This window comes from Triturus cristatus, chromosome 5_2 (assembly GCF_964204655.1).
Source record: "Triturus cristatus chromosome 5_2, aTriCri1.1, whole genome shotgun sequence".
Lineage (NCBI taxonomy): Eukaryota > Metazoa > Chordata > Amphibia > Caudata > Salamandridae > Triturus > Triturus cristatus.
Window position 1 is genome coordinate 591,756,616 of NC_140588.1, and position 23,272 is coordinate 591,779,887.

Genomic DNA, 23,272 nt, shown 5'->3' on the forward strand with positions numbered 1-23,272 from the left:
CCTATTATACATTTTCATCATAATTCACAGGGTGATGTCGTAAATAATATTTTGATGAAATGGCAATTGAAGGTCCGCAAAGAAATAGATCCACTCACGGGGCGGCTTTTCCCCACATTGTATAGAGCAGAGTACTCCACTACAATTGACTATGTTATTGCTACAGACACCCTTCAAATATGTTTTATGGAGCCAAAGCAACAATTCACAGTATTTAGTGATAATGACATGCCCTCCTGTGCCTTATGTTGGCTTGATCTAAAATCATACAATGGCACCAGAGTCCCCGAACCTACTTTATCTAGGAAAATGGATTTTGTGCTAAAGTTGGATAGAGTTAATTACTAAGTTTTTTACTAATCTTATTTCAACAAATCAAGAGAATATATATTTCTGCCTAGACTCTCTGGCAGATCAAACCCAGATAGTCGAGGCATTCAGTAATCTCTTAACTTTTATCAAGGTACAACTGACACGTCCAGTGTTAGCAAATGCCATTCTGCAGCATTGTTGCTTTGATAATATTCCTGTTTTACAGCCACAAATAACCGACGATTAGCTCTTAAAGCTATACCAAGGGATAGAGGCCTTATTCATACTTTGAGGGAAGCCTATAAAACTACGAGAGTGTCTAGATTTAAAACAGCTAAGAGCTGAGGCCTGGGACAATTTAAAATGAGGTTCCGCACTTTGCGATAATAATGCACTTTAGAAGGTGATTAATACACCATTTTTAAATGATCACGAAGGACCTTCTATGGATACACATATTGACGAGGACTCCTGGATAAGGTACTTCCAGGAAATTTTCAAACTCTCAGACGTTTCGAATCTGTCAGTTAGCTGCCGATCTAATATGTTGCCTTCCTATCTTTCATTTGAGCTTGAAGGAATCCTACTCGTGCTGACTCAATTGCTACCCTTGAAAGCGCAAGGCCCTGATGGTGTTCCGATGTACATTTTTACCCCTCTTGGGCTCCTTTGTTAAATTTGGTTTTTAATGCAATAGCTCAGTCTGGTCCCCTGCCTTCCTGGAAACAACCTGTTATCCCAATTTCTTAAAAAGGGGACACTTCTTCCCCGGCCAATTATTGACCTGTCTCATTGCTTGACAGCACAGCCAAGTTAATGGATAGGTTACTACTAAATAAATTGGAAGCTTGGGCGGAGGATAAAAAGATTCTCTCGGATGCACAGTATGGGTTCAGGAAGGGCAGGGGAACCATTGACCAGTGTCTTAATTTGTCCCTGATGGTAGGAAAGTACACTTGGGCACAAAAGGTCTCCATATATATGGCCTTTATGGACCTTTCTAAGGCCTTTGATTGTGTTGTGCATAGCAAACGCTGGTTCATCTTCAAGGAAATGGGAGTAAACAAGGCTATTATTAAGTTTATCAGGGATCTATACAGGGATGCTACTGCCATGGTCCGCTATGGGAGGCATGGCGAATGCACAAATTCCTTTAAAATCGAAAGGGGCGTCAGACAAGGGTGCGTTTTGGCGCCGTTTCTGTTTGCCCTCCACACTAATAACTTAAATATTGCCTTGAGTAACACTATGAAAGATACTCCCCATGTACTAATGACTCCCCTTCCAATTCTTCTTTACGCAGATGATGCTGTTTTGCTGGCAAGGACCCCTCTGGTTCTGCAAAATGTAATTGTTTTATATTTCGTTTTTATGATGAAATTGGACCTGAATGTAAATAAAGCAAAAAAATATATTATGGCACTGGGGGTCCAAATAAGAAGCAGCTAAGCTATCACCTAGCCGGGGACAAAATAGAACAAGTCCATTGTTTTATTTATTTAGGGGTTGTTTTTGATTCCAAGCAGAACTGGAAGGAGATGTTGCAGACACGAGCTAACCTCATGGCCCAAAGTATTGCCGTCATTTTTAGATTTTCCAGGAAATTGGGATGTAAACCATTAATGGAAGTGTCCAAAATCTATTTGGCTAAAACTGTCTCAATTGCCACATACAGCTAAATGGGGAAATCGGAGGTGAGGGCACTTTAAATCATAGAGGATACATTTGTTAAAATATTGGTCTCACTTCCTTTAGCAGGCGATAATGTTATCAGTCATAAGGAATTGAGTTTGCCTTTTATCACTGATGCTATTAAATTGGCCCCACTCTCTTTATGGCTGTCAGTCTGGCAAAGAAGCTCGGTTGATCTGAATCAGAAGATCCTAACAGACATTATGGGCCTCATTTATGAAAAGTGACGCATCACTGCGTGAAAACAGTGATGCGTCACTTTTCACTGCGCCCTCCCTGTGACTCCAATGATGCGTCATATTTACAGTATGACGCATCATGTCGCAAGGAGTCACAGATACGTCAGTATTTCTGACGTATCTGTAGGCGCAAAAGTGACGCATTGCTGGAGTGTGTCACAAAAGTGACGCAACTCCAGCAATGTATCCTTTCACATGGGGTAAGCCCCATGTGAATGGGCCTGCGTCAGTCTTACGCCTGCTGTGAGGCAGGCGTAAGATATTGACGCATCTGCACCCTAGAAGTGTCGCAGTGAAATCTCGTAGATTTCACTGCGTCACTTCTATGATGCTTACTTACGTGGGAACGCCCACCCTGCATACATTATACCTGACGCAGGTATAATGTAGCGCAGGGGTTTACAAACTGACGCATCTAGGTAGATGCGTCACTTTGTAAATATGGCGCATCATGGCTCATGTTTTACACCACTGGTGTGTCACAAAAAGTGACGCACCGGTGGCGCAAACGTGACGCATGGGCTCATAAATGAGCCCCTTTGAACCTAGATCAAACTTATAGAATCCCCTGGCTTTCATATGTTCATCATACTCTTGTCTCATTGGGGCTTGCATTTTTATATGACTCTTCGTCCTTAACCCAAAAATTCCCTAAAACACGTTTAAAAGATATATTTTTAAAGAAGGCGGATGCAGAAAGATGGGATGGGTATAAAGGCAAACAATCTGTTAAGATCTATGATAGTCTTCCGCATATTCCCCTAGTCTCTAGTTCTTATCTAGTGTTCGTAGAAAACAGACAGCATCGCCTCATTTTGACTAGATTCTGATTTAATTATATCTGCTAATGTTGGGACATCCGAATAATGTTTTTTCTAAAAACGATCTACCGCCTTGCCCCGTGATGATAAGGCAATTCAATTTAGTGAGCATATCCTCTTTTTTTGTCCATTTTATACAATAGAGAGAAAGAATTGTATTGTGCCACTTTTAAATAAATCCTCATTCCGTTCTTTTGCACTTGCACTTTCCACTTGCTATCAACTAGAAACCGCGTTTGTGTATTTTGCATTGTCATAATTTTTATTGGCAGCTATAAAATCTTGCAAAGCTCGATAGTACATCTTTTCTAGTATTTAAAAATGATTGCTTGACTAGAAACTTGATGTTTGCTGCTATTTATTATGCTTTAAATATGAAATTCTTAACCTAATCATTCGTTGGCTGATATGAACTGTCATTATCTCTTTAACTATGGTTCTTTGTATCATATGCAACAATATTTTATATGTACTTTTATGCATTCTTTATTGTAATGCAAAATAAAGTTATTTGATGATGATGATGACACACCTTCTTTGTGAGGAGTAGATCTGAGTGTGCCTCTGCTCCAAAGTAAAGGTGTGCGCGGTTAGCATAAAAAATGACTTTATGACTGTTCCTGTCATCTCTAGATGAAGCCAGTGCATTCAGGTGCCCTTTTAGGTCTCACCTAGACAGTGCATGCACTGTTTTTTGAGACATTTTGTTTTTTATCAGTGGCCTTGGAGACAGCCCATTACTTACCATTGCTTGGGTTCTTTGTCGCTCTGTTTATCTTTCTTCTTATCGGTCAGCTGGCATAGGCTCCCTCGCTCCTTGTGCGTTTGTCTATCCCCTGGAGCACGGCCACATTACTTGTCTCCTTCCTCTGCTCATTTTTTAAGTGCTACTTTTTTCTTTGGGATTAAGAATACAATTAGGGCACTTCTTTTTAACAAGGCCCCCCTATGTACTTCTTCTCCCTCCATGTTTACCCCCCCCCTTGATGTCTGGTCAGATGTTTGCCCAAGCCATCTCTTCCATCATTCATTTGTCCATGCGCTCGCTCTCAGACACTTCTTCCCACCCAACCCTCTGCTGTCCCTAGGACATCCATCCACCCACCCACATGTTGCCCTCCCGCCCCACTCACCCGCCCTCAGTGTTGTGTACCGATCTGCCCTTCTTCCATAGTAAAGAAATAAAGCGCCATGACGTGGCCAGTGCTGGCCGCGTTATACCACTTATTTCCGTCCTTATGCCCACCCAAACGCCTTCTTTAGCTCCATGTTGCCACCCCGCCCTCTCTATCGCCCCTCCAGCAGTCCAATACAGCGCTATGATGCGGCTAGCTGGCCGAGTCTGGTGCTTTTTTATGTCTGCTTTTTGTACTGTAGCCCCGTTTAACATCATGTTGCTAGTTTGATTACTGGCCCATTTGTAGCGCTCCTCAAAACTTGTAAACTAGCAAATATAGTAGTAGTAGGCCATTACATATGCTAATTTACAGCAGAAGCACTATATAAAAACATGCAATGATGCAATCTAAAAGATAGGCACAGGTTTATTGGGATAAACATTTAAAGAGAACACTAGCTGAAAAAAAATAACTCCATTCCTCACCAACTAAGCTCCACAGATGGGTGGGTGGGGTGGCTAGAGGAAGACGGGCGGTGTCAGTAATGGGCCTCGGATACTGCGTAACGCAAGGATTAACAAAGAATACAGCCTCTTGTGTTGTAAAGATATATTGTTAAACTGAAGTGTTTGAACACATTTCAATAACAATGGGCCCCTTACTTTGAGGAAATATGAATTTTATGATCAGTTATGTCCCCTATCTTAGACCCCAACGGCTCCATGTACATGCTACAAGTACATGTATGTTCCCTCCAGTTCCAGTTATGAAGACGTAAATACATGTGCGTCCACCGTCAACATGTCCTCTTTCAGATCCGCCATGAATGAGTCGGATATTCCGTTCCTAAGTATGAAAGGCCACCGACTTTATGTGGTTAACTTTCCATGTTTTACAGTTCAGGCGAGTAGGCCCTGAATTCTGCCATCAAGCCTTTTCCTGCCTTCTACCTCTGAAAGCTCCAGTCCGAGCCCGCATCTGTACCCATGAACTTTGTCCTACTCCCTGCGCGGCTAACGGTGCCTGATCCGGCTTGTTGCCTGCCAAAAACTGTATTTCACCTTCAAGATTATCTGCTCCGCTCCTCATCCGATGCATTCCTGTCTAGTAGTTTAGGTAAACATTCTTCCAGCTACCGAGCAAAGGGCCAGGCCTCACTGTCCTCACGCAAGTAATTCATAGCCCCTGTTACTATGGAAGATTCCTGCCCCCTCGCATCTCATGTAGACACTTAGACGCTTGTACACGCACTAACAGTCAGTATAGAATAGATTCCGTCCGAGAGACCTTTCCTTTTGGATAATACAGTTCTTTAAACATAAGATATTAGATATGATTTGGGATTAGGTTGACATGACCCCCCAGACTTCTGTCTCCACATGTAGAGCTAAATGTCAAGTCCCCTTCACCCTCTAGTTGCACGTCAATCACACGTCATGCGGCTGCGCACGCATCTCTGCCAAGTATTTCTGCTGACATTGCAGGATTCTTTTATGGATCCACCCACCTGTGACATCATGTTTAATGACGTTTTTAGTTTACGCCTATGTTTACGCCTTTTTTTATTACGTATGTGTAGTATTATCTATATTATCAGCTGTTACGCCTCCTGCATCTGTCTTAATGTAATGCTTTTCATATAAATATCTTTACTTGTCAATAATGTATTGCCTTCCCTTCCTGAACCCTCGTGGTGATGGAATTTGATGCCTATGGTTCGAACCATAATTCCTTTATAGAGGAATAAAGCCTTTCAGAACCTCTAATACCACGGATTCTGCCTCTTATTTTTACTGAGTTATTCTTACTAGACTTTACCGCATGAAAAATAGTACAGGTAATTAAATATTTACCACATAAATTGGCGCCCGAATAGGGACACTTTCTTATCTCACGCGCCGGAGGTGCGTTGCAGGCCCGGTCTCCTGCCACAGCTGGACGGACAAAAACGCGTACCCGCAGGATTTCCTGTATCTCCCTCCGGCCAAGCGGAGGTGACTGAGGCTGCGATCAACACCCAGACGAGGCGGTGAGAAGTGCGAAGTATCCCGACCAGAGCCTAGCTGAGAGAGCAAGATCCGAGGTATACAGAGGCCCACCAGGTTCCGAAGTTCCGAGTCCAGTCGAGTCCAGTCCGGTCCAGTTCAGTTCCGAGGCCTTCCGTTCCGTGCTACCCGGTGAGTACCGTTGCTGGGGAGGCAGTTAGACGTGCACATTAATTTGTGCCGGTCCTGACGGGTTTGGGTACACAAATCCGGTCTGCACTGTTTCAGCAGTGTATCTGTACTGTTTAGCAGTATATCTAATATGTCTTACATATAATTCAGTATTATCTAGTGTTAGTATTATGTCAGTAACTAGTTTCCCATTAGTTATCCTTGTTCGATTAACTGTTAAATGTTAAAAGTTTTAATACGTTCTACATATTGTGGTGTGAATGATTGTTCATTATTGTGTTTATTGTATTAAGTGTGTTCAAGATTAAGTAAATAGGGTCTAAAAATGCCGCTCTTTTCAAAATTAAGACAGATCAAAACCAGAAAAGGGGTACTCGAAGAAGCTGTTCCCATTCCGCCTAGGGACACTCCAGGGTACTTTATGTATCATAAACATGGCCTAGATGCCGTATTATTTCTTGATTTATGGGTGGACTACACCAAAGATTTACCAGAAAGTCAGAGATGGCCCGCAGCTGGGACCTGGGATGCAGATTGCATCATGAGAGTAGAAGAAGTATTATGGAAAAATAAAGCCAGACAGTCACAGAAAGATGCCATTGAATTATGGCGTAAAGAATCATATAGACGTACAGAAAAAGCGCTCAGACAGGAAGAGAAAAGTAGGGAGAATTCAAATAAAGCCCGAGAAAATATATTAGTTGAGGAAGGTACCCGAGTAAAAGCAGAACAAGTAGATAGACAACGAAACACTCTTATGAATGGTATGTATCCTCTTCTGGCCGAAGGGTTACCCCAGGCCACCCCGGAAATACCGAAAGACTTGACGCCTCCATTACTCCCGATAAAAGCACATCCCAAAACAGCAAAAGACATTTTCCTTTCTTCCTATTTAGATGATGTAGCTCCTGAATATGCTAATGCTCCGCCACACACGCCGCCCACCGATGGTGCTCAACGCCAAGATCATCCGTCTGTATCCCCGCAACAACAAACTCCTACGCACATTCCCACAGGTTCCTCTGTTGCTACCGCTTTTCCTACATCTACAGTTTCTATCTTACATCCAACAAATCCTTTCGTGCCTAGCACCTCAGACGGTGCGACAGGAGGTACGACAGAAATTTTTGCCATGCCACCCCGAGGAAATAAATTATCCCATAGAGATTTAGCATACGAACGTACACCCCAACTAGCAACTTCCGACATGTTTAAAGAGCATCTAGTGGATTGTAGATATGATCCTGTGCCCGGTAGACGGGACGGTATGCTGCTGTCATCACTACGTATACGACGAGCTTCAAGGTATTTAGCGACGCTACCAGGAATGCTGGCACATTTAGACAAAATATATCACTTTGTCCAATCAGGGCGAGGCCCTGAAAGTATTGACGAAGCCATGGAATACCAGAAAGTGGATGTACAGAGACAACTGTTACGCTTCTTCATAAACTGTGTGATCAGAAACCAAGACAGGCCTGAGGTAGAGCAGAAGGAAATACAAGTACTTACCAAATGGGGTCAGAATATATCAGAAGGGAAACACGATAAACAGACATGTATAGTAGTTATGTGCCGAAAGATCCGCAAAGAAGTAGAACGAATACATAAAGAAAGATTAGAGACAGACCAACATGAATCAGAGGGAGAGGAGGACGAAGAATCAGAAATGCCCACAGGACACTTAGAGACAATGGCTTATGTAGGTAAAGGAAGATCTTTTAATAATACCAGATGTTTTAATGATCCAATACGTCCGATACGTCCAGAATGTAACAGAAATTTTCAAAACCCTATGTTAAATATAAGGTCTCCTGAACACCTATTCCAAGCTGCTGATAAATTACTCCGAGACCGAAGGGGGTACCATATGCTCGATTCCATGGATGAACAAGAATTGGCCAGGTCAGCAGTACAATGGGCTGACAGTCCCGGCAAATACAGTGAAGATGCACTAGCACACACGTTTCTGAACCTTACCCCATACGAACAGCGTTTAGCTGGTATATACATGATTCAACACCTCCTCATATTATATAAAAGCCAACACTCCGATCCTGGACCCCTACATGACCTATTGACAGAATTACTCACGAATAGATGGAGAAGTTCAGGTACTGATTTAATTAAAGAAATTCTAGAATTTCGAAACCAGTATATAGTTTTCGTATGCCCAGAACATGTTCCAGTTCCCACTATGGGAAGAAAAATGTATCATATAGATAGACAGAATCCCTTACGCGAAGTACACCCAATCAGAGGTGAAGATAATACCTTTAAACGCGTGTTTGTGTACACGCCTATAACTAAAATTGAATTATTAGAAATGAAGAAAGTAGTACCCAGCCATGACAAGGATCCGGCAGGTTTCCACCGTGAGATAAAAGACATGTTACTCATGGGAGAGTATACCTACCCCGACATTATGAAAATATTAAAAGTATTAATGCCTGCTGGTATTTACGAGAAACTCAAAGAAAAGGAATGGGAGGTGGGAGACCAAAAGATAGATTGGACAGCATTAGAAAACGAAGAAAAGGCCCGAGCTGCAGGATCAGGGCTTGGGGAAAAGACTACAGCACTACCAGGATTACTAGTGCAGGTACTGCCACGTTTATTAACTATGAAAAAGGAGGACTGGGGTGCAATCTCAGCCTGTAAACAAAAACAAGATGAGGACACTAGTGATTTCTATTCCCGATTTGAAAAATGTTTTGGTATAAATAGTGGCATAAAAGCAAGTAGCGAGTCATATCCACATCTGTTTGTGACAAAATTAGTTGAAAATTCCCTACCGCAAGTTAAGAATAGAGTATTGAAATTTGAGAGTACCTGGCAAGGTAACACCCCGTCACAGATGTTACAGATGTTACAATATCACCACAATAGAATTAGAGAAGAACAAGAACATGAACAAAGACGTATGAAAGACACGAAAATGAAAATGCTTGTGGCTCAGTCAGTTCCAGCTGATGGTCATAAAAAGGGTGATTCCGCAGGTCCGGCGAAAGGGACATGCAACTATTGTAAACAACAAGGTCATTATATACACGATTGTGCAGTTCTGAAACATAATATCGCCACGGGTAAAACCCAGGAAAGACCACGTCCACCTAGACAGGATCAGAACCAACCACAAATCCCTCAGCATGCACAATCTAGGCCAGTTCCGCATCAGGCAGCTCCACAACAGACCGTAGCCACACCACAGCAGCAGCCTATTGCTGCAACACAAGCAACAACACAACAGATGTACCAGTATGCACAAACTGATTATCCCGATTATCAGCGATACACATGAAATAGCCTAGAGAGGGAAGTTGGCTTACCCCTTATTGAGGTTCCAGTAGATCAAGAGGGACCTTATGTACATAGTGAACTATTAGGGGAAGACAGAAAGTTTTTACTTGATACAGGGGCAAGCAGAACAACTATACGACGCAGTGAAGTTCCAGGGGCACCCCTCTCAGGCTCACAGAATATTTCCCTTGGATTCTCAGGAAAGCCTATCATTAATGAAGTATCGCAACCCCTACCACTTACGGTTGGTCCATTGACACGGACTACAGATTTATTGCTTACTAAATCATGTCCAGAAAACTTGTTAGGTATAAAAACATTGAAAGCTCTAGGAGCTATAATATGTTGTTCTCCGGACGGAGTACGATTATTTTTACGTGACTTCAAAGGTCACTACGTGTCCAGAGACATGGATCACCGGCTGCAGAATTTACCTACACATTTATGGGCACAAGGCCCCACTGATGTTGGTTGCATGAACATTACACCATATCGAGTCACACTAAAAACAGGAGTGGTACTACCACGAATGCGACAATACAAGTTACCACCCGATGCTGTTGTGGCTTTACTGCAAATCATTGACGAGCTCATTGCACAAGGAGTGGTTGTGGAAACCGACTCCAATGTATGTAATTCACCGATAATTCCGATTCTTAAAAGAACGGATCCAAAAGCACCACCAGTATATCGATTAGTTATTGATCTGCGCGAATTAAATAAATGTATTGTACCACAATACCCTGTGGTCCCAGATATCTCTTCATTATTAACAGCTATTGATTCAGAAGCAACGTTCTTTACTGTAATTGATCTCAAGAATGCCTTCTTTAGCGTCCCAATAGATCCGGAAAGTCAATATTTGTTCGGATTCAGTTTAAATGGGCGAAGTTTTAAATTCACACGCGCACCTCAAGGATTCACAGAAAGCCCCAGCATCTATAGCCAAGCACTGAAACGAGAACTTGACAGTATCCACATGCCAGTTAATACTGCCCTGCTTCAATATGTCGATGATCTGCTGATCACCGCCCGAAGCGAACCTGAATGTGAAAAAGCGTCACTGACGGTTTTACAATTTCTGGCCGACAAGGGGCACAAGGTGTCCCCTTCTAAGCTGCAATTCTGTGTCCAGCAAGTTGTTTACCTTGGGCACTTGCTGTCCAAGGAGGGAAGACAGCTTACACTCGACCGCATCCAGTTAATTGCTAACATGCCACCACCCAAGACACAAAAGGAGGTGCGGGCTTTTATAGGCCTCACTTCATACTGTAGGCAGTGGATCCCTCAATATGCATTTCTAGCAAAACCACTCATTCAGTTGACAACACAGGAGGCAGCCACATCGACTGTCCTCCCTTGGACTCAAGAACATACGCAAACCTTTGAAAGCTTAAAGAAAGCTTTATGTCAAGCACCTGTTTTAGCAACACCATGTTACAGTAAGCCTTTTACACCCTTTGTTACAGAACGCGAAGGTACTGCCTTGTCAGTACTCACCCAGGAACAAGCAGGATCACACAAACCATGTGCTTATTTTTCTAGTACATTAGATCCCGTAGCTCAGGCTCTTCCTGCGTGCCTGAAATCAGTGGCAGCAACAGCTTTAGCAATCAGACAAAGCGATGCCATAGTGTTAGGACATCAATTGACAGTACAAGTACCACACGCAGTAGAGGTTCTCTTGAACCGCACACAAACACAACACTTGACTATAGCAAGACTCACCGGTTACGAATTAACATTGTTTCAGCCACACATAGAAATCAGACGTTGTAAAACATTAAATCCTGCCACACTTTTGCCAGTAAACGGAACAGATCCATTAGCACATGATTGTATTGAAGTCATTACCATCACGACGAAACCCAGACAAGATTTGACAGATATCCCTTTTATCAGATCCGGACCTAACATTGTATGTAGATGGTTCATGTATGAGAACAAGTACAGGAGAGTTAGTGGCCGCCTACGCAGTCACAACAGACACTGAAGTCATTGAAACCAATTGTATTAACACTCTGTCAGCTCAAGCAGCCGAGCTCATAGCTCTGACACAAGCCTGTATTCAAGCCAAAAATAAGAAAGTCAACATATACACAGATTCACGTTATGCATTCGGAGTCGTCCATGACTTCGGCGTACTGTGGCGAGAGAGAGGTTATTTAACTTCTCACGGTACCCACATCCAACACGGACCCCTCATTCAAGCCCTATTAGACGCAATTCATCGACCTACTGCAATATCGATTATGAAATGCAAAGCCCATACAAAAGTTACCGATATCATTTCTCAGGGTAACGACCTAGCTGACAGAACAGCTAAACAGACTGCTCAGAATCAGACTCATACAACTGACACGACAAAGACAATAGTCCCGACACCAACACATTGCATGACAGTTAAGGATCCCGCCCTTGATGTAATTGACATACAGACACATGCTACACCAGAAGAAATAAAGAAATGGACGGAATTAGGAGGGATCCAAACGGATCAAGGATGGATGACGAAGGGAAAATCTATATGGTTTCTTCCCGATTCCATGGTTCAAGTCATCATTAACACAATACATAGTCCAGCGCACCTAGGAGAAAAAGCTATGCTAGACAGCATTCATCACATTTGGTTCAACAAACACTTGCGAGCAGCAGCCAAACAGAAAGTACGTACCTGTATGATATGTTGTCAGTTTAATCCAGGTAAAAGCATTCCCGTAGAGCAGGGGGGATTTCAACCTCCCGATCACCCTTTTGAAGTCCTCCAGATGGATTATATCCAGATGGAACGATGTCGAGGATTCAAATATGTTCTCGTAGTTGTCTGTGCTCTTTCTCGTTGGACAGAAGCCTACCCGGTTTCAGATTACACTGCCCCGACTACTGCCAAACAGTTAGTTCGAGAATTCTTCCCACGATACGGTTTACCACGTGTTGTATACTCAGATAACGGCCAGCCATTCTCATCCGAACTAATGAAACACGTTTCACTTCTGTTAGGTTATCAATGGAAATTCTACTGTGTCCGACATCCCGAGGCAGCAGGTCTCGTGGAACGTCATAATCAAACTCTGAAAATTAGATTGTCCAAAATATGTAGAGAAAAAGGTGTCGACTGGATAGTAGCCTTACCAGTTGCGCTCTTTTACATGAGAATGGTAGCACATTCTCGAACAGGGCTATCCCCTTATGAGGTGATCTTCGGTAGACCACCAAATATGTGGGGGACGCCTATACCTCGTAAAATCACTGATGTTGACTGTAATATGGTGACAGATTACCTGGCTTCCTTGATGTCTGCACTACAATCTTGTTGTTCACAGGTAGCTGCAGCTTTTCCCGATAACACTGAGGTGAAGCCCCATGACGTGGTTCCAGGTGACCTGGTTCTTGTGAGGAATTTTGACCGGAAGACTCAGCTGGAGCCTAGGTGGCAGTCGCCCAAGCTCGTCCTGCTGACTACAAGGACAGCCGTGAAGATTGAGGGACGTAAAGGGTGGTTGCACTCGAGCCATATCAAGAAATTTTATGGACTACCGTCCGATGTGAACACTCAGCCCTGCATTCCCTCACAGACAGACTCAAAACTCCCCTTGGTTGAAAGGTCGGAGAACGAACTCTATAAACTGAAACTAAGGTCTAGCAAGTCAGACAATTTGATTGTTTAAGTCCTCTCCAAGGTGAATCGGTTGAATTTGTCTCTGACATGTATCCTCTGGACCGAAATAGAGAGAAAAATAGACAGATACAGCTTAAAAAACATGCGTACTGTAAATCGCTTCGTAGTCACTGCATAATGACATTATTAATTTTGTTTTTTCTAAGTCTTCTGATCATCATTTCTAGTGTATTGCTACATATGTATTACCCTATTTCTAAACGTGCTTACAATGCTACTGCTGAACATTCTTTTAGCGAACTACCTCCGCATGAGTTGTCTTATAGATTTGCGCTGCGCAACAACACTTTTATTAGTATGTTACATCATTCCCATCAGACCAACAATGCTACCAATTGTTGGATATGTGGCCGACTCCCTCCCTATCAGAACTATAAGGGAGTTTTGCCTCTCTTTCCGTATCCGTTCACACACAATGGCTCCTGTGGAGCATGGTTTAGTTTGATTAATTCCCTAGATTCAAATTCCGTAGTTTATCAAGACAACTGGGTATGGGGAAACCTGAACCTAGTTTTGCTTAAAGTCTGCTACCCTAACAAGGAGGGACTTCCCAAAAGAACAGGAACTGATCTAGAAAATGAAGTATATGGATTAGGTAACTTTACACTTAACCTCATGATTCTGAATGTTGAATCCGAAGCTACACCAATCTTGCTCGCTATGTCAGTATTTCCAGTTAAAGGTGAATTATGTGTAAGAAAGAATGGTTCCATACACCTGGGCCATAGTAGATGTACCACTGTGATAAAATTCAGTGATCAAGGCAAGTCTACATTCAGAGCTTCTCGTCATTCCTACTTCATATGTGGCCAGACGGCATATATACGTTTACCTCTAGATTGGGATGGTACCTGTTACATAGCATTCCTTCTGCCACCTGTTTTCCTAGCCCCTCCTGACTATCACAGAAATACCCATTTAGTACACAATAGACAGCAGAGAGATCTCCCGATTGTCGATTACACTGAAACGGCATGGGAGCAATACACAGATTTCAATAAAGGTTTCTTTCCCTATATAGGTACAGTCACTAATAGTAAACTGATACGTAGATTAACTAGAACCCTTGAAGCAGTAGTGAATGAGACTACTTCCGCCCTAGGCAACTTAACAGAGGAGCAGTCTGCGATGCGGATTGTTGTGCTTCAAAATCGTCTTGTCCTTGACGTCATTCTGGCCGATAGGGGCGGAGCTTGTAGGGTCATCGGATCAAGTTGCTGTGTTTTCATACCAGAAAACTCGCCGTCAGTATATAAAGCCATAACTCGCCTTCATAAGATTATAAGCCAGATACACCAGAGTCCAGGCACCTGGACTTGGTCCGGTTGGTTCTGGAGCGTGTTGTCAGCCTGGGGATGGAGGATTCTATCCTTCCTAGGTATTGGCTTTCTCGTACTATTCAGTTGCTGCTTATGTCTACAATGTGGGCCAGCGATTTGTGGTCTGTGTGCCACATCGTGTATCCCGCCTTCAAGTTTTCGTTCAAGATCCCGGAAGAAGAAAGAAGAACAAATGATGCTATATGAACAGATTGATGGATTGATGACGATCGATATCTCCTGAGGGTCCGTAGGGGACAAGGAGGGAATGAGGAAATATGAATTTTATGATCAGTTATGTCCCCTATCTTAGACCCCAACGGCTCCATGTACATGCTACAAGTACATGTATGTTCCCTCCAGTTCCAGTTATGAAGACGTAAATACATGTGCGTCCACCGTCAACATGTCCTCTTTCAGATCCGCCATGAATGAGTCGGATATTCCGTTCCTAAGTATGAAAGGCCACCGACTTTATGTGGTTAACTTTCCATGTTTTACAGTTCAGGCGAGTAGGCCCTGAATTCTGCCATCAAGCCTTTTCCTGCCTTCTACCTCTGAAAGCTCCAGTCCGAGCCCACATCTGTACCCATGAACTTTGTCCTACTCCCTGCGCGGCTAACGGTGCCTGATCCGGCTTGTTGCCTGCCAAAAACTGTATTTCACCTTCAAGATTATCTGCTCCGCTCCTCATCCGATGCATTCCTGTCTAGTAGTTTAGGTAAACATTCTTCCAGCTACCGAGCAAAGGGCCAGGCCTCACTGTCCTCACGCAAGTAATTCATAGCCCCTGTTACTATGGAAGATTCCTGCCCCCTCGCATCTCATGTAGACACTTAGACGCTTGTACACGCACTAACAGTCAGTATAGAATAGATTCCGTCCGAGAGACCTTTCCTTTTGGATAATACAGTTCTTTAAACATAAGATATTAGATATGATTTGGGATTAGGTTGACATGACCCCCCAGACTTCTGTCTCCACATGTAGAGCTAAATGTCAAGTCCCCTTCACCCTCTAGTTGCACGTCAATCACACGTCATGCGGCTGCGCACGCATCTCTGCCAAGTATTTCTGCTGACATTGCAGGATTCTTTTATGGATCCACCCACCTGTGACATCATGTTTAATGACGTTTTTAGTTTACGCCTATGTTTACGCCTTTTTTTATTACGTATGTGTAGTATTATCTATATTATCAGCTGTTACGCCTCCTGCATCTGTCTTAATGTAATGCTTTTCATATAAATATCTTTACTTGTCAATAATGTATTGCCTTCCCTTCCTGAACCCTCGTGGTGATGGAATTTGATGCCTATGGTTCGAACCATAATTCCTTTATAGAGGAATAAAGCCTTTCAGAACCTCTAATACCACGGATTCTGCCTCTTATTTTTACTGAGTTATTCTTACTAGACTTTACCGCATGAAAAATAGTACAGGTAATTAAATATTTACCACAACTTCACTGCAGGCCCCCTATAAGGAAAGAATACAACTGCACCCTTAAGACAACCATTTGTAAATTGCAACCCCCATATCCATACCTGTGGCGATGGTCTCGGAAAGAAAGATAAAAAAAATCAAGGGTTAAAAAGGCAACGGTCCAAATTAATTGTCTAGAGCTTTGCATGATAGGACTAAAACAAACTAAAAACTTTACTCAACTGTGAACCACAAATAACACGATAAAAAGGGTGAACGAGTTGAGTTCCGAAAATCAAATATGCATTTGCATATCTACATAGTGCAAGCTCGACCCCATTGTATTCACTGACTTGCCCAGAATCACAGGATGTTGCAGAGGCCGCCCCCGAAGGGGGCCTCGAGGGCCACCGCCATAACGGACGCCAGGGACCCGGAAGGATCCAGTTCTAGCCGCTGGATAGCGCCCCGAAGCAGAAGGGGAGCTTCCATCACGGCAAAACTCACGCCAGGAAGGCGCCTAGTTACCTGGCCAATGGGGGGCCAGGTGAGGTTCTACCCTCCCCCAATAGCAGCAACCACCCGTTCATGGCGGGAAAATTGTGGGGGGATTATAAGACGCTGCTCCCCATACTGCAGCTCATCACTACATCGTGGAGCTGGGGAGCGGCGCAGATGGATTTTCGAGGCCTGACAAAAGGGAGTAGCAAACGGAGACGGCGCTCGTGCCCAGACCCAGCCAGGCGGCAGTGCACAAAAAGAGACTAGCAGGGTAGCGAGTTGGGGCCTAACTCCGGGGAGAGGCTACCCCCCACAAGCAAAGGGTCGTGGAAACCAGCAGAACAAATTGGACCCCAAAAGGGACAAGAAAGGAGATACGCCTATAAGAGAGCAGAATTACGAACTGTCATGGTGATTCATGATTCTATGATATGCAAAGTAGGTATGACAAGCAAATGATTTATGACCAAGAATGATGGATGACAAATGATTTACGACAATGTAACACAAATGATTTATGACCTCCAAGTTATGGCTGTTCATGACACAAATGATTTATGGTACACAAATTATTTATGATACATGATGTACGGTCCTTTGATATGCAAATACGTGACGACAAACAAATGATTTATGACCGACAAAATGATTTATGACAAATGATTTAGGACAAGAGACGGTAATTATTTATGACGTCCAATTTAGGGCAAATTTTTTAGACGCAAATATTTTTGACACACGGCTGATGTATGACACATGATTTATGATAAGCCATGATAATGATTTATGACCCTGGCCACGAAAAGTTATGCCCAGTGGTCAGAAAAATGAGTTTGCATATAATGGTAATAAAACTGCGGCCAACAACGACCACAACAAACTACAACTCGTGTTGGCTGTGTTTTTGGTAATACGTATGTAAGGAAGCTGGCAGGCCATCTGGGAGTGTTTGGACCAACGACTAAACTCGAACATGATCTGGCTGAAACGCCAGAGCCGCTTGCTCTCCGTATTGGAAGGCATGCTAATGGTAAGAAGCTGCCGCTCTCATCCCATTAATTTTCGCCGCTTAAATGAATACAAATTTAGTTAAAAAGTAAGCATGCCTGCAGGCCCAGTGCTCATTGTTCTGCAACGGATAGCGCTCCGTTGCTGCAGGCAGCCCCATCAGAGTTTTAAGGCGGCCAGTGATGAGTACTGGCAGTTTTTATAAGAAGTGTTGGCAAAGTCAGTAGGTCTTGCCTATAAGAGATCTAGTGGCTTTGCCAATGTGTTTTAGCCATGTTGCATAGCAGCGTGACCGATATGCAACATGGCTGAAAATAAAGAAAATAGAAGCGCTATGTCGTGGTCCACGCTGGCCGAGTCATAGCACTTCTTTTTTTTATTATTTACTTTCAGCCATTTTACCCAAGGCCGCACTGCTAAGGTACAGGGGTAAAAATATTGACAAAGCCAATAGGTTTTGTAAAGTCAAGACCAATTGGCTTTACCAGTGCATTTTTTTTTACCTCTTTACCTGTGGCAGGCATCAGGATGTCACGCATGCATTTAATTTGTGTATACAGGGTGCAGAGTGGCCCACTATAGCTCACTCCTGTGTGGACTACCTGTGGCACAGATACCACTGACCTATACCAGGAGCAAATGCATGGAAACATTGTTTGCATAATAAAATCCTGCCTTTTTACCTAAGAGGCGTTTGTTCATATGTGATTTCCAATAAAATATGTAAGTAAAAAATGCCGCATGTACACATTTTATACATTCATTTTTCACCAAACTACTGCAAAAGCCGTAGCTCCAGGCTTTGTCAAGGATATTCATTTTCAGTGTGGGTTTAGCTTAATGCAATGTTGCATGCGGCTGTGTGATGGAAATCTTCCATTCATCTCATCTCCCCGGGGCCTGTCCCGGGCAGTATAGTAGGTTATCTTGCAAACGTTTGGTTGTGATTACTATCCAGTGGCCTGTTTGAAATTAAACACGTCCTTCTCCTCACTGGTTTTCTCTTTAGTTCAGGAAACGCACTAATAAGGAGATATCTGGGGTCGACGGTCTCCCGAGTGATGTTAAAGGAAGAACCCAATTAAAAATTAAACTACTCCCCGGCATCTAATCTTTGTGTACATAGCCATTGGACGCTGGAGAAACATGGAATTCCATTTGCTCGCGCTGTGCTCATTCTGCGAAGACGCAGTCGACGCCACTTGTGGGTTACTTCACACGATAATGTGAAGAAGCGGGCTGAGTATTCTGAATGCTGCTGCAAACTGTTAAAATACACCCCTCTGAGTACCCGCTGTATCATCGCATTTATTATTATTATTTAAATCATTTATAAAGCCAACGCCGCAGTCTAGCCGTATTCAGGCATAAAAGAAGATGATTGCGAAAGGGCAAAGAGAGGCAGGTTGATTTAACAAAAAAGCTGACGTCTTAGGCCTTTCATGGAGGACAAAAGGGAGTGATTTTCCAGAAGTCCAGTTCAAGGAAAGTGTTCTGCTAGCAGTGCGCATGCCTGAAATGGGGGTTCAGGCCCATACCCAGAAGTATATTTGTGGGGGTGCAAGGCACCCACCTACAACAAAACATTAAAGCTGTGCTCTGTAGGTGCATTGTTTCACAACTACTGGTTGTACTACTAAATATCATGGGGCAGATTTATGAGCCCCTTGCGCCTCATTTACGCCGCCGTTGCGTCACTTTTGTGCAAATCCTGCACCATGCTGAGGGGTATTTACAATGTGACGCATCTGGCAGATGCGTCACGTTGTAAAGCCCTGCGCCACATGTAGGTGTTCTGGAGCAGGGGGGGGGGCGTTCCGGCGCAGGAACGCCTCCTAAAAGTGGCTGAGTGAAATCTACAAGATTTCACTCAGTCACTTTTAAGGCCATGCTGCGTCAAAACCCTGCGCCTGCTTGAAGCAGGCGTAAGGATTGATGCAGCATGTAAGGGATAGGGCACCCCCGAGCCTTGCTGGAGCTGCGTCGCGCTTGCGACGCAACTCCAGCAATGCGCCGCCTTTCCGACAGGAGATGCGTCACGCATCTGCCCATCCGAGTGCCACGGTGCACTGCATTGATGCGGCGCATCAATGGTGGAGCACGGGTGGGCAGATGCGTCGCAACTCTTCTGGCGCATCTCTGCTGATTAGCAGAGCTGCGTCAGACGGCATACATCTGCCCCCAAGTCCCTCAATACTGCGGTACAAGAATATAGAGAACAGAATATCGAAAGGTAATTGCATATAGGGAAGTATAGAATTTCTGTTACTACCGCCACATCTACATAACTTGAAATATATATATATTTATAAGATACATATTGAAGCACACTGAATCAACTCTCCACAATCTAACTTTAAATCCTATCAATTAGATGGAATTTAAAGTAGAGGGGTGCAAAGTTGTAAAATTGGCAGACTCACAACTTTGTGATTTTTCTAATTGTTCAATCTTTGTGAAATGCGAAGCCTACGAAGTTCTGTTTTTTTTCTTCTTTTAAAAAAAAATAAGCTGGCTTCCACTCAGAGCCATCCCTCCCACAAATCTTACATCAGGTGGCGGATGTCCAGCCTCCACAGTCAACATTTTGTTTCTGGAGGATGTCCTACCTGGGACATTCTACATCAGGAAATGATCACACCTGTAAGGCCTGAATGGATAAACCTTAACTCAAGTAAAGTTAGGAAGCTTCATCTGCTCTGTATATTCAGCGGTTCCTAATTACCCAGCTTTGCACATTACGTTTTCATTCAACTGATCACTCATTTAAAATAACTTTGTAGAGTGCTTGAAGCATATTCATCAAGCACATTTTGGGAAGTTGGTGGTGAACAGTGTGTTTTAGACATTTTAGGGACACAACAATGGTGAAAATGAAATAGAATTTAGACGTCATTTTACATGGGAAGTTCCCACAATGAATTTCACTGTAAGGTTGTGACAAAAGATGCACAGTTCATTACACTTGATCAAAAGCACCAGTCAAAGCTGCATGGACTTGAAGCAGGCTCTGATATTGGCATATACCCCTCATAATTACAGACATGTTGTGCAAAAAATGTTGTAGAAAAGGAGACCTTTGTTAGACATCGACCAGCAAGACATGTAGGCATGGTAGTGGATAGGTGATTGTGAGAGCCTAGGATGGATCAATTTGAGGCCTGTGGCTTGGATGAGAACACTATTTCCATCTTCACTTAGACGAGCCATAGATGGGCAAGCAGCATCACAATGCCCTCGTGTTAGACCTGGCATCATTGGCGTGGGTCTCCCTTCCCCTCTCCTCTTCCGATTTTTTATGTTGGCTGGGATTTAGATTCTCTGGGCACCGTGGCACTGCTAATCAGTGCCACAGCGCGAATGCTCCCTGTATATAAATGACTGTATGACTTAGGATAACCATATTGCCTAGATCTGTGTAGCATGTCCAATAGTAAGTCACCCTCCATTTCACTGTCGCTACTGGGACACGATCCGTTCTGATAGGCTAGACTGGGCCGGTTGAGGATTACTTTCTACCATCCTATCTGGCCCCAGGAACCTGATTGGAACTTTGAGTTTGATATGTTTGTGCTCAGGACATTGAGAGACCCTTTTAGTAAGGACCGTTTATATATCCCATGTTTAGAAATGCCTCTTCTGAAAACGCGGTAGTTTCTTGCCTAAGATTTACTGTAGGCTTTGCGAGTATGTGTATTGGCCATCTGGTTTTGGGGCAGCAGGGCCTGCTGGGTCAGACCTGGCTGGACAGAGAGATCGGTATTCAGAGCCTGGGGAGGGGTGACTCTTTGATCCGAGCAGGGCCATGCCTGGCAAGGTGAATGATGGCTCCACCTCCCATTGGGCCGCTGATAGCAGACCCCCTCATTCTGAAAGAGAAGAATGTCACCTCGCAAACCAAGTGCTCCCTGACCCTACCGAACTGGTTCTGACTGAAGTCAGTGATTTGCGACCTTAGAGAACAAAGACTTTTTAGGTATAAAATGCCGCGCTGGAACTTTGTCCGGGTGTGTTCCTTCTGGATGTCAAGACTAAACTCTGTCCGAGTGAACAGAGGAAAGGACTTTGAAACTTTTCACCAAGCTTGCCGAAGAAACTACCCGAGGGCCTGAATCGAGAGCGCCCCCTGCAGATGTCTCAGGGACATTAGACTTTACCCCCTCAGCCGTCAGAATTCCTGTGCGAGGAATTCTGCTTGCAGGTGAGGCCTCTGTCGAGTAATCCGGAGCCTCTAGTTCTACTGTGAGGACCGGGGACTGGGCACCTTTGAAACTTTCGCTGGATCCGTGTGGGCTGCTGCAGCTAAGAGAGAGCTGCCGCCGCTGAGAGCCCGCCTGAATCTGAACCCTTGAACCTTTTGTTGGATCCGTGTGGGACGCTGCAGCTAAGAGAGCTGCCGCCGCTGAGAGCCCGCCTAAATCGGAACCCTTAACCTTTCGCTGGATCCGTGTGGGCCGCTGCAGCTAAGAGAGAGCTGCCGCCACTGAGAGCCCGCCTGAATCTGAACCCTTGAACCTTTCGCTGGATCCGTGTGGGCCGCTGCAGCTAAGAAAGAGCTGCTGCTGCTGAGTGCCCGCACCCTTTGCCACTTTGCATCATTGTGAATCGTTCTGTGGGCCGCCACAGCTAAGAGAGAGCTGCTGCCGTTGGGTGCCCGCACCCTTTGCCCCTTTGCATCATCGTGATTTGTTCTGTGGGCCGCCGCAGCTAGGAGAGAGCTGCTGCCGCTGGGTGCCCGCACCCTTTGCCACTTTGCACCATCGTGAGTTGTCCTGTGGGCCGCCGCAGCTAAGAGAGAGCTGCTGCCGCTGGGTGCCCACACCCTTGTCACCTTTTGCATTATCGAGATTTGTCCTGTGGGCCGCCGCAGCCAAGAGAGAGCTGTGGCCGCTGAGTGCCCGCACCTTTATCAACTTTGCATCTTTGGGACTTGTCCTGTGGGCTGCCGCAGCTAAGAGAGAGCTGCTGCCGCTGTGTGCCCGCACCTTGTTCACCCTTGTCGAGGACTGTTGCTATCGTCTCGTGGGCCGCTGCAGCTAAGAGAGAGCTGCTGCTGCTGTGAGCCCACCACGGAGCTGCACGACGAGAGTCATCACCACGACCAGCCCAGGCCGCCGCAGCTGCGTGCTGCTGCCGCTGAGAGTCCTCCTGTCCCTGAGTGCCTGCATCATTGTGGGTGCACGCTACGGACCTCTGCAGCCCGGACTTGTGGTCGCTGGGAGTACACCTGTCATCGTCTTCGCTTCTTTGAGGAGCTGCGTGCTGAGTCCCCTTTCCCCGACAGGTATCTGGTGCGCAACGGGTCGCGTATGCCCCGGTCTTGAACTTAGTCAGTGTCACGTTCTGGTGAATACGTAATTGCCTTTTGGAGTACCTACGGGTTGACGTGAATTGTAGTTGTTGAAACGCTTTGAGAATTTCGAGTTACACTGTTAGATAAAGATATTATTTTGCTATACCTACCTGAGTTGTGTCCTTTTGTGCTGTCGTTACTGCCTTATCGTACATGGTCATAAATGCTTCACACACTGCCTCTGAGATAGGCCAAACTGCTCGTGCTACGTTACCACAGGGTTGAGCAGGTGTTGTCAAAGGGCTTAACCCGCTTGCCCTGACTTAGGAAGAAGGGTCCCTATTTGGACATTGGCGCCAGCCATTGCCAACAGGAGACCCCCATTTCT